Consider the following 12,605-nt stretch of genomic DNA (forward strand, 5'->3'; position numbering starts at 1 on the left):
TGACTCCGCACCCCAGGTTGGGATGCACTCGGAGTGCACAGAGCCAGGACAGTTCTGGGGCAACCTCATCTCCAGGGTCCTGGCTGTGTGGGAGCAAAAGAGCCATTGGCCTCTCATGGTTCAGTGAGGAAGAGACTTCAATGCTGGGTGGCTGGCAGCTACCACAGAAGGCAGCTCTGGGCCTGGCTCAGCGCCCAGGGCAGCTCCGGGCCTGGCTCAGTGCCCAGGGCAGCTCCGGGCCTGGCTCAGCGCCACACTAGACAGGATCCATCACTCCCAGGGAAACTGCTTCCCAACTCCTGCTGGCGGCAGAAGGGTAACCCTGGGGTCACCGCAAGGAGCTGTCAGCCTGGGGACGCCAAAGGAAGGGGTGGGGGGTCTCTCCACAAGTCCCAGTAGCCCAGCACCCAGCTGGCTGGGAAATCCCATCCCCACAAGGACACTGGGGCTGGCTGAGAAGACGGAACACAGGCTAGGACCTGAGCGCACTGTGCCAGCCACACTGGGTGGGAGCACAGGAACTTAGGGGCCTATGCCAGGACTGGGCCCCAGTCCCCAGCCACTGACAGGTCTGGTTCTGGCCACCAGGCTGAATGCCCACTGTAAAGGAGCTGGGGGTCCCCCCTTCCCCAGTGGGATGGAGCAGAAGGGGAGCAGGGAAATGAAACTCACTGGGTACAAAATTATTTAGCTGCAAACAAATATGACTTTCCACAGCCTGTGGCTGGCCCCTCCAGGGCCGAGGGGTAGAGGGTCCACTTGGGCCGGCTGGCAGCTGTTCCTGGGGCAGCATAGCAGAGCTTAAGCTGTGACTGCCCAGCTGACCTGGCCTGTGGAGAAAAGCCCTCAGGCCCCTGTGCTGCTGGCCCTGCCCCAAGAGCTCTCTGACAATGCATGGCACAGGGAAGGGTCCTGGACTTGACTGAAAGCCTGCTGCAAAACAGAAGTCCTGCCTGGGAGCTTGACAGCACAGACCAAGGGGTGAACTCTGCTCCAGGCCTAGCGGGTGGGAAGCACAGCCCAGCTGAGATGCAACCACCAGTCAGCAGCAATGCCGAGGACAGTGCAGGAAATGAGTCAACCAACCTTCATTCCCGCCCCTAGGGCAGGAAACCATCAGGCAGAGACACCCACAAACAAAACCAGGTTACTGAGGAGAGAGGCTGGCAGAGCCTGAGCAAATCAACAGGCCTCAGCCGGGCACGAGAGTACAGCAGTGCCACACAAGCCAGTGTCCTTCACAGCCGGGCTCTGACTGCCTCCAGCCTGTGCTGCCTGCTGGTGGTTTGCTCCCATGACTTGGATGTGTGCCTCATGCCAGCCAGGGTGTGTCTCCTCCCAGCTTCCCCCCTCACTGGCAATTAAGGGTGGCCATCAGCATGGCGTTTGCTGTCAGTCTGCCTTGCCCCAGAAGCCCCAATTCCTGCTTGCTGGAACATGGGGGCAGGGCTCCAGGTGGGTCAGCGCCAAGGGGAGATGAGCTGATCTACATTTCAAGCCCTCCTAGGATCGCTAGGGCAGCGGCCAGGTTGTGCGCAGAGGAGGGGAGGTGTCTGTGGGGGAGCAGGACTCTGGTGGTGACTCTGTCCCCGTACTGAACATCCCAGCGCGGACTAGCTCTCCGTGTCAGCTGGGAGCTTCTGATGTGGGACCCTTGGCCAGGCACAGCATGAGCAAAGTGGCTGGGTGCTGGCATCACCTCACAGCGCCTCCCCTTGCCATGGAGCAGTAGCATAGCCATGACAGTGCTTGTGTCCCATGCCAAGGCGGGGAGGGTGGCTGGTGCATCCAGAGCAGTGGGGATGTGCAGGGTAGGGTAACCACTCATCCTGAACTGGGCAGGACAGTCCCGAAATGCAGAGTTCAAGTCCTGGTCCCGGGCTGGATGACTCCGGGACAGCATTTGTCCCAGATTCCCTGCGGCGCTGCTCCGTGCCTGCCCAAGGCTCAGGAACAGCACTAGCATCTTCCTGGGGGGCAAGGGGGATGGCACTGAGATGGGCTTTAGCCCCCACTCCCACCATGAGGCCCCACCCCCTGCTCCTCCTCTCCTTTGAGCCCCTGCCGCCTGGCCAGGCCGCAAACTGGTGCCAAGTCGTGTTAAGAGCTGCCCCAGGGAGCAGGGACACAGACTGGGGCCGCTCTCAGGCACTCCAGTGAAAGTGGAGGGTCTGTGGCTCCCCACAGCGACCCGGGCTCCGAGTGGATGGTCACCCTAGCGTAGGGCTCTCCTCACGCTGGCACTCGGCCCACTCCCGTGCTTGGGCTCCCCAGTCTTGCTCCCCGAGCTGTGTGGTGTGGGGTCTGCCGTGCCCCAAGAGTAAGGGCAGTACTGGCACCTAGCGTGTGCTGGGTGTTTCTAGCTCGGGCCATGAAAACAAGCTGGGGGCTGAAGCCCTGCCTTCACTAGCCCTTACCCAGCTGCCCGCCCTGCGGCTGCACTGCCCACAGCATTTCTGCCAGAGAGGAATTCCACGCTGGGTGCAGACCAGGCCTCCCAGTGCTTTGTGGGGACTCCTGGAGGGGCCCTCTTCCCTTTGGGCAGTGGCTGTGACCGCCTCAGGGCTATGTGGGCACTGCTCCGCAAATCAGCACCTCCTGGGCACCTGGGCACACAAAGCCATGCTTTGCCTCTTCCTTCTCCCTGTAACTTTGTCCCATCCGTTCAGACCACAGTCAGCGTGCTGGCGTCGTACAAGGGCTGCGTGTTACTAGTGAAGGTGCAGTTGGACATGATGACCCAAGAGTACTACAGGCGACACAGATTTTGTTCTTATTAAACTCTTGGTTAGGGATGTGATTTTCTACCAAACAGTCCAACCCCGTGTGTGGCTGCAATTATCCCAGCATAAAGGAGCTTTCTCCCAGTATAGTTTATTCCCCAATCCCGTCCAGGAGCAGCTATCCTGGTACAAAGCACCTTTACACTGGTAACTGCATCTACACTGCAGGATAGTGAAAGGTGTACACCCAGCCTGCGTGTGGACCAGCCCTTCGTAAGCCGAGTTTCAGCTGTGACTGTACAATAGAGCCTGGCTAACCTGTACAGCTCCTGGCTCCTAGCCCTTTCCTTCGGCTTGTCAGCAGGGCTGGATAGCACAGTGCTGCCGGGACATCTTCGGTGCCCCACCTACACAAAGCAAACAGCTCTGGTTACACAAAGGGCCAAAGCAGGTTCTAACACAGCCCGGCCAGCAAATATGGCTGGGCTTGAAGTGTGTTCAAACTGGGCTCCTCCACAACTGTGTTAAATGCCTGCTACAGAGAGGCCCTAAGACTTCACTGCTGATATAGACATGTATCAATGTACCCAACAGCCAATGAAACATTCTCCTAAACAATTAACCCTGTGCTACACTGGTCAAATACACGAGCAAAGTTAATTCGGGGCTGCGTGTGGCTGTGAGCTCCCCACTGCTCTGTTTGCAGACCAGCCTCTATCCAGTAGCCCATTCTCGCACCCTTGCAGGCAAAGTCATTGCTACAACAGCTCACACAGTGCTCTAAACTTCAGAACCATACTGGCTTTGGAAGCATTTGCATCTTTTCCATTCCCTTCGAGCGCCATTCTGAAAGCACCACGATGACTGGCTTCACACCTAGTACAAGGGACAGCGCAGGAAGTCGCTCGCAGTGACTGCAGACGCACTGAATCCTGGCGTGGCGAGATGAACCTGCAAGTCCCTGTTCAGCAAAACAGCTGCCGATGCCATCTGGGGCTAGCCTGCTTATACACAGAGCAGGGCCTTGGTGCCTGGTCATGGGAGTGGCTCCAGATTTACACTCATGCAACAGAACAGAAGCTGACTGCAGGACTTTGTGCCAATGTCCACTGAGGGGCTTCTCCACCCCCACCTCAGCTTAGAGCAGGAAACCAAAAAGGAGGCTGATGTTGCTCTCCAGTCCTGGGGGGAATGCTGAGAGGTGGCTGGAGCAGCCCTGGACAGTGTCCCTCAGCCCTGGACAGTGAGGAGAGGCAGCACTTACTACGGAGTGTGAACATGCTGGAGCACCAGCGTTGGCCTGGGCACCCCGGAGCAAGCTGTGTTATACATACCCTTGCCCCACTGATCAGCAGCACCAGCCTGCCCAGCTGGAAATGCAGCTCAAAAGATAGTCATAACTGATAATGGATGTAAAAACCAGCTTGTGATTAACAGACAGCTCGATAGAGAGGCTGCCACCGTGTTTTGGCTTAACTCCAGTGAAAGCAAGTATTTTAAACCAACAAACCATCCCTCCCCTGCATCTAAAACCCCAATCACTGCAGCACTGAGCATCTGAGAGCGAAACCAACTCGGAGAGAAAGTGAAAGTGACTTCCTGCTGGAAGAAAGGCAAGCACCTTTGCAGAGAAGACATGCAAGCTGGATGTTAAAAGTTCTTGCACTTCTCACGCTGTTCTACAATGTTATTAGTAAGATAGGTAACAAAATGTGCTATGTTTACAATGTGCCTTGATCAGCAGTGAAACAGTTAACAGTGTTGACATTTAAGTCATCATCATTAGGCTTCTGAGTTAACACACCAAAGAGATGAATGGGACATTTTGTAACTCTATGGGCTTTTGTTTCTAGCTGTCTGTAGACTCAGGCATCAGTGACACTCTGGTTCACATTTTGAAGATTTATTCACAACTACGAAGGTGAGAGGCTAATTTAAAAAAAAACAAACACCCCAAACACAAATTCTGGAGCCATAGAGAGCTGACTCCAGGAGAAAACTCCAGGCTCACCAAGCCACTGTGACATAGGCCTGATAAAACCAGGGGGCAAACTCAGACCTAAGAAGGTGGAGATTTGTATGTCCTGGCCACCAGTTCGCGGGGGGCGGGAGGGGTTCTGCATTTTAATTTTAAATGAAGCTTCTTAAACATTTTTAAAAATCTTATTTACTTTACATAAACAATAGTTTAGTTATATATCATAGACTTATAGAAAGAGACCTTCTAAAAATGTTAAAATGTATGACTGGCACGCAAAACCTTAAATCAGAGTGAATAAATGAAGACTCCGCACACCACTTCTGAAAGGTTGCCGACCCCTGCCCTTGATAAATAGTGGCAGAATGTCAGCAACTTATCATGCAGTGTCATTTCTCGCATCCCCTAATGGTCAGGAGAGGTTTTAACATGCAAGCACAACATGCAAGCCCCGATGTACCCACAAAATGACCTCTCTAGACAGAAAACTGCCTGATTTGTGACTGCAGTCCAGAAGCGAGACTTAGTTATAGATGCAACTGCAGAGGCAAAAAGCCACCCACATTTTACACCTGCATTTCATTTCAGGCAGAAAACAGTCTGCAATATCAGAGGCTGTACATTACACTAAATGCCTATGCTTGCTGTTTTAAAACCCATCGCCTTGTCACCAGAAAAATCAAATCAGTGTTGTGTATGTAGGACCTACAACGTGTCATACTGAGGACTTAAAATACTGCTGCCAAGCCAGAAAAAGGCACACAAAATGCAGTCATAAACCCTCCTTCCAAAGTCGTACTGCTGCCATCATTGATGATGCTCAGACAAGAAGGGAGTGGTGTTTATTCCACCTGGGTGACTCTGGTTCCAATCTGCTCATGAATGAGTTCAGCTCTACTGATCATTGAGTAGAGACAAGACTCTCAATTGACTCTGATTTACTAAAGGAAGATGATCAAATGGGATGTAAGGGTCATTAAACAAACACCACACTCTCCCCCAAATAAGAACATCCATCCCCACCCACTCTTTTACTTAAGTTTTGCTACTCCCTGCTTAGCAAGTGTGGTTACAGTTAAGGTGACCCTCTCAATTAGGCTATATTAAGTACAGTTCTGCTGCCCTTTATACATACAATAAGGATAACAATATTTTATTACCTGTGCATTTAAGACTAAAGTGAATTTTAACCCAAACAGCCAAAATTGAATGCTTTGGCAAGGCAGATCTGTCAGCTGATCAACTAGGTAGAATAGGTGTGTCTATGCAAATACAGTCCGCTCCTGAGGCCTTTTCACCCAGTTCATCACTAGAGGGCAGTGGAGAGCTTATTCAGAACCTGGCTTACCTGGACAAACACCTGCTAGGGTCTAGGCCAGGGGTCAGCAACCTATGGCACACGAGCCAATTTTTAATGGCACACTGCTGCCTGCCAGAGTTCCTGAGGAGACACAGCCAGTGAGGGGCAGAGCCCATGCCCCCTGAGAGAGGAGTCGCCTCAGCAGCCTGCCCGTGGGCTCCTGAGTCCCCTCACCCGGTGAGAAGCCCTGCCCGGGGGCACGGAGGGGCCCGCTCACCTGGGCTGCCTTGGTATAGATGGCCATGGCGGATTGGCAGCGCGCCGGGGGAGTGAGTTCACTGTGGGACCCAGTCCCAACTCCCGGCGGCAGGAAGCGGGGGTGGTGGAGGCGGGAGAGGCCAGCAGCAGCAACAGCGTCGGCTGCTGAGCGTCCCCGGGAGGAGGCACCTAGCCATGGCCATGGATGATCTGCTGTTTGTGAGCTGGGAGGAGCGGAGAGCCCCACGGCCCGGTGGCACTGAGCACGTAGCAGGTGCTGGTGAGCGGGAATTGGTGGTGGCCAGAGAGCCCTGGGGCAAGGAGCTCGTATACTGCAGGGTCATGCGCCACCCGGAGCGGCTCCTCCAGACACAGTCAGAGGGGACTCTCTTGCCAGGGGGGCACTAGTTTCGCTCATGCAGTGCACTGCACGGCCCCGAGTGGGTGAGCAGGCTGGGGGTTGCAGGAGTGGGAGGGAGCTCTGCTGGGGCCGCCCCCTACCCCCACCCCTCTGCCCTGAGACCTGCACACCCTCCAGGCCCGTGCCCTGAACCCAGTACCCCCCTCATACACACCCAGCCCTCTGCTTGACCTCATTCACCGCCCCCCACGACCCCACGACCCCAGCCCCCCGCACTGACACCTGCACCCCCTCACATGCCCCCAGCCCTCTGCCCTGACTCTTGCGCCCCCCACCCCCCATGCAGCCCCCACATCCTGACTCTTGCACCCCTCATATCCCCACCCTGAGCACCAAATGGGAGCTCCTGCACCCTCCCACCCCCACATTCCCACCTGCACCCTTTGCACCAAATGGGAGCTGCCCAGGTAAGTGCCCCACACCCAAACCTCCTGCCCAAACCCTGAGCCCCCTCCCTCATTCTAGCTTCTGGCCAGACACTTCACCCCCAGCCCTGTGCTCAGTCCACTCCCACCCTCAGCTCAGTGCAGAGAGAGGAAGAGAATGGGCCAGAACCAGGGAGAAGGTAGGTACCCACTGTATGTGGGCAGGGCCGGGACCCCAGATCGGCAGCGGGCTGTGCGGGTCTGGCAGCCAGGATCCCGGCTGGCAGGAGCCAGCGGATGGAACCCCTGAGCGGCAGCGGGCTGAGCGGCTCAGCCCACTGCCGGTCTGGGGTTCTGGCCACCTGCCCTGCTCAGCCTGCTGCTGGTCTGGGGTTCTGGCTGCCAGCCCCTTCCCAGCTGAGGTCCCACTCAGCCCACTGCTGGCCTAGATGAACAGAACCCCAGACTAGCAGCAGGCTGAGCGGGCCGGCGGCATAAGATAAACATTTTAATTTAATTTTAAATGAAGCTTCTTAAACATTGAAAACTTTGTTTATTTTACATACAATAGTTTAGTTATATAATATACAGACTTATAGACTCAGACTCTAGGACTGGAAGGGACCTCGAGAGGTCGAGTCTAGTCCCCTGCCCTCATGGCAAGACCAAATACTGTCTAGACCATCCCTGATAGACATTTATCTAGCTACTCTTAAATATCTCCAGAGATGGAGATTCCACAACCTCCCTAGGCAGTTTATTCCAACGTTTAGCCACCCTGACAGTTAGGAACTTTTTCCTGATGTCCAGCAGAAACATTCCTTGCTGCAGTTTAAGCCCACTGCTTCTTGTTCTATCCTTAGAGGCTAAAGTGAACAAGTTTTCTCCCGCCTCCTTATAACACTTTTTTAGATACCTGAAAACTGCTATCATGTTCCCTCTCAGCCTTCTCTTTTCCAAACTAAACAAACCCAATTCTTTCAGCCTTCCTTCATAGGTCATGTTCTCAAGCCCTTTAATCATTACTGTTGCTCTTCTTTGGACCCTCTCCAATTTCTCCACATCTTTCTTGAAACGTGGTGCCCAGAACTGGACACAATACTCCAGTTGAGGCCTAACCAGGGCAGAGTAGAGCGGAAGAATGACTTCTTGTGTCTTGCTCACAACACACCTGTTAATGCATCCCAGAATCATGTTAGCTTGTTTTTGCAACAACATCACGCTGTTGACTCATATTTAGCTTGTGGTCCACTATAACCCCTAGATCCCTTGCTGCCATACTCCTTCCTAGACGGTCTCTTCCCATTCTCTGTGTGTGAAACTGATTGTTCCTTCCTAAGTGGAGCACTTTGCATTTGTCTTTATTAAATTTCATCCTGTTTACCTCAGACCATTTCTCCAATTTGTCCAGTTCATTTTGAATTTTGACCCTATCCTCCAAAGCAGTTGCAATCCCTCCCAGTTTGGTATCATCTGCAAACTTAATAAGCGTACTTTCTACGCCAATATCCAAGTTGTTGATGAAGATATTGCACAGAGCCGGTCCCAAAACAGACCCCTGCGGAACCCCACTTGTTATACCTTTCCAGCAGGATTGGGAACCATTAATAACTACTCTCTGAGTACGGTTATCCAGCCAGTTATGCACCCACCTTATAGTAGCCCCATCTAAGTTGTATTTGCCTAGTTTATCGATAAGGATATCATGTGAGACTGTATCAAATGCCTTACTAAAGTCTAGGTATACCACATCCACCGCTTATAGAGAGACAGCACCTAAAAAAACATTAAAATGTATTACTGACATGCAAAACCTTAAATTAAAGTGAATAAATGAAGACTCGGCACACCACTTCTGAAAGGATGCCAACCCCTGGTCTAGGCTGATACCATCTAATGCATCTCCCTCTGTGATCTTTGTTTCCCCTAAGAATGTCTCTAGAGGCAGCCCCTGTTTCACTTCCAGGAAGGTTAGCAAGTATAACGAGAGAGGGAAGCTTCTTCTCCGCTGCTCTACAGGTTTCTCATGCCCCATTGTGATCATCTCTACCATGCTGATATGTTCTCATCGTTGCTCTGATCTGACTGCATCTTACAGTCCAACCGGTTCTCTGCCCAGATATCACTGTGCTGGGGGAAATGCTACCAACAGTTTCACCTTTGCACCTCGTGCAACAACCATGCTGGAGTAGAGGGAAATGATCACCTGCAGCCACTTTGGGGCATGGAGAGCTTGCTTGCCGCTCTCGCAGAGCACTGGATGGAGGGTGTTCCTGGAGCTGGGATGCTTCAGTTCCCTGGCTCCAAACACCGACAGAAATGAGGATGAGGGACATAAACCCACGTGCATTAGGGCATCCTCTATCATGCTGTCAGGGAGCCATCCCCCACAGCAGGTCATTCCACCCTCAGCCACTGGGGGGGCTCCTTGCGCCCTCCTCTGTGGGGCAGCAGGCTGGGATAGATGGAGCAGAACTGGATTTGGCCTGGCAGCAATCCAGCTCGGGGGCTGTTTTCCCCTCTCCCCACTGGCACAGAAAGCTCACAGGCTCACCTGGGGTACATGAACATTCAGCAGGGCTGAAATTCACCCCAACAGCATGGCACCTGGCAAAGCCCTCCCCACCAATCAGGCCAATCTGGGGAGGACTGGTCCATGGTGTGCCGGGCCTGGAGCTTCCCCTCTGCACTGAGAGCAATTTCCAACTAGTGGGTTTTTAAACTCCCCCTGGGCACTATGGGCGGGATGCAATGGCAGGCAGCACAGAGCTACCTAGGGCGTCTCCCCTGGCAGAGTCTAAGAACATACGCCCCTGCCTTCACCTGACCTCTGTGCTGGGCGGTTGTGTCATCCCATTTCCCGGAAATGCAGATGATGGCACTTGAGTGAGTGGCACTGGCAGAGGGCAGAGTGAGGCCACATTAGGTAGGGAGATCTCTATTCTTGGGTGCTCTCCAAGTGGTTTAATGACCTTAAATACACATTCCCTACTCAAGGCAAGAGGGCAGGAGCAATTCTTTAGCACAAGCCACCCAGGGGTTTGTTTGGGGAGATGAAGGTTATGAGTTTACTCCCAAGTGGGTGGTTTCATTGACAACAGAGGTGTCTATCTGGATTATATTTAGAGAGAGTAAAATGCTTTCCAAAAGCAACAGGACATGGTAAAATTCTACAAGCCAAACTTCCCAGAAGGAGTAGACAGACATCGTGTATCTACACACTTCACTCACTATTATTTGTGCCTTCAGGAGCACCCAGTCAGATGTCTAACTACCTTACTTGCAGTTGCATATGATTATTTTATAGGATCCCACTGTGCTTTTCACCTGGGTTAAAAATTGGGGAAAAAACGATCTACGAAAAGTGCGGCGCTAGGCTGAGGTTATGGAGTGAGGATCATGCTTCAGCCCCACTCTGGGGCCCAGGCATTCTTTATCCACTTCACCCCTCTACTGCTCTCCAACCACGTCAAATATCACAAGCCAGACCCCCAAAAATCACAAGATAAAAACAACAAACAAAAACCCTCATGATTTTGGGGCCAAAGATTGTAATGTGTTTTGGGGAATGTTTGTGGATTTTGAAAAATGAGTGTGTGCACGCGTGTGCCCGCCCATGGCACACAGCATCCAGCTTCTCCCCAAACCCTGACATTCTAACTCATTAATTCTGTGTCCTGCCCCCACAGCCAATTTCTGCCCCCCAGCCCAATAACTTACTATACACCCCCTGCCCCCATATCAGTGCTGACCCCTCCTCAATCTGCCCCTTTCCCCCAGCCCCACAATTCACTCTGAGCCCCACATCTGTCCCTTGCCCCATCAAGGCTTCTCAATCATTGTGAGACTGGCTCCAGCCCTGGCCAAATCGCACTCCTGGAGAGGACATTGCGAGAGCTGGCCACACTACTACCCTGGTACCTCAGGCAAAGGGCCCCTGCTCTCTGGGGCCACTGACACATGTGCATCTTATATGGTGTGCAGGTCAGAGCATACAATGCTTATTAGTAGGATACCTTATTGGCATGCACAGTGCAGGGGCTCTAGAAAGTGCAGGGATAGTTACAATCTAGGACACAGAAACCTCATGATCACAGGCTTTCTGGGACAGGGACTATCGCCTTGTTCGGGGTCTGCACAGTACCTAGTGTGATAGGGGCCTGGTCTCTACACTAACACTAGTAATAAATACAACAATCACACACACACAAACACACACACACACACACCCACCCACACACACACCAGTAATGCCCAACCCATTGGGATCTGGATCTATCACGCTGGGTGCCGCATACACATGTAAGAAGCCAGTCCCTGTGGTCGACAGACATGCTTGTTTCAAGGCTTCACATTCATCTACTCACCAGGTCAAATGCTGTTGGGTCTTAGAGGGGCTGATAAAAGTCCCCTCCCAGCTGCACGTTGTGAGCTATAGATCGCAGACAGATACAAACCCTAGAACAGCAGAATTTCAAGACCGTCCTCCAGTGAAGAAGTGACATGGGGCAAACATGCTTCAGCTCTGAAAATCTGAGCAGATTGAAGAGTCTGATCCTCAACTGGTGTGAGCAGTGATAGGCCCAGTAATGCCAGCGACAATTCACATCAGCCGAGAGTCTGCCCTACACCTTTGATCTGGTTTGATGTATACAACTGCTGTTGGAAATATATATTATTAGGGCCCCCCCAAATTCACAGCTGTGAAAAACAGGTCACAGACTATGAAATCAGACCTCCTCTTGGAAATCTAGCTATTGGAGGGGATGGCCCATGGCTCCAGCTGCTAGTCCCCTGTGGGCTGGAGCAGGATGGGGATTACTCTTCCCCTGCACAGCCACTCTCACAGGGGAGATCAGATCCACCTCCAGGTACCTTCCCCAGCTGCAGGAAGCTTCAGGGCTGGGCAGCAGCCCTGGAGATTCCTGCAGCTGCAAGAGGTTGCCAGAGGTGGAGGTGGGTTTGATTTCCCCATGCTGCGGGGAGTGCCCTGCAGCCAGGGCAGGTACCTGGAGGGGGGTCTGATCTCCCCCTGAAAGTGGCTGTGCAGAGGAAGAGCAAGTCCTGTCCCTCCCCAGCCCTGTTAGGACTAGTAGCTAGGAGTCCCTGGGCGCTCCCAGCAGCATGGGAGAGATGGGACCCACCTCTACCTAGGAGATGGGACCCACAGCAGTGCAGAAGTGAGGTGGCAACCCCGTGATTCCTCTACAACAGGTTTGCGACCCCCCCAACCCCATTTTGGGTTGCGATCTCCATGGTTACACCTGAAATTTCAGATGTAAACATCTGAAAATGAAACTGACTAATTTTCAAATCCTATGGCTGTGAAATTGACCAGAATGGACCATGAATCTGGCAGGGTCCTAGTTATGACAACACCTTCCATTTCCTGGGCACAAGATGCACTCACTCACCTGTGCTCTACAAGGTGCTGTTGAACAGCTCTCACCCTAGGTAAGTCTAATATTGATACAATACTGCTGCATGATAACTTCATAATTCTACTGGCTGGCTAGTTAAAATCATCCTCTTCTTTTTACCCTTCTTCCTTCAGAGATGA

The 12,605-nt window shown here is 52.7% G+C and overlaps 1 protein-coding gene across 5 annotated transcripts in view; it reads right to left on the reverse strand.

Annotated features, from left to right (window-relative positions):
• IGF2BP2 (insulin like growth factor 2 mRNA binding protein 2) overlaps nt 1–12,605 on the reverse strand; it is a 107,733-nt gene that overhangs the window by 58,924 nt on the left and 36,204 nt on the right. The window lies entirely within an intron of this gene.

The sequence above is a fragment of the Gopherus evgoodei genome, chromosome 9, assembly GCF_007399415.2.
Source record: "Gopherus evgoodei ecotype Sinaloan lineage chromosome 9, rGopEvg1_v1.p, whole genome shotgun sequence".
Taxonomy (NCBI): Eukaryota; Metazoa; Chordata; order Testudines; family Testudinidae; genus Gopherus; species Gopherus evgoodei.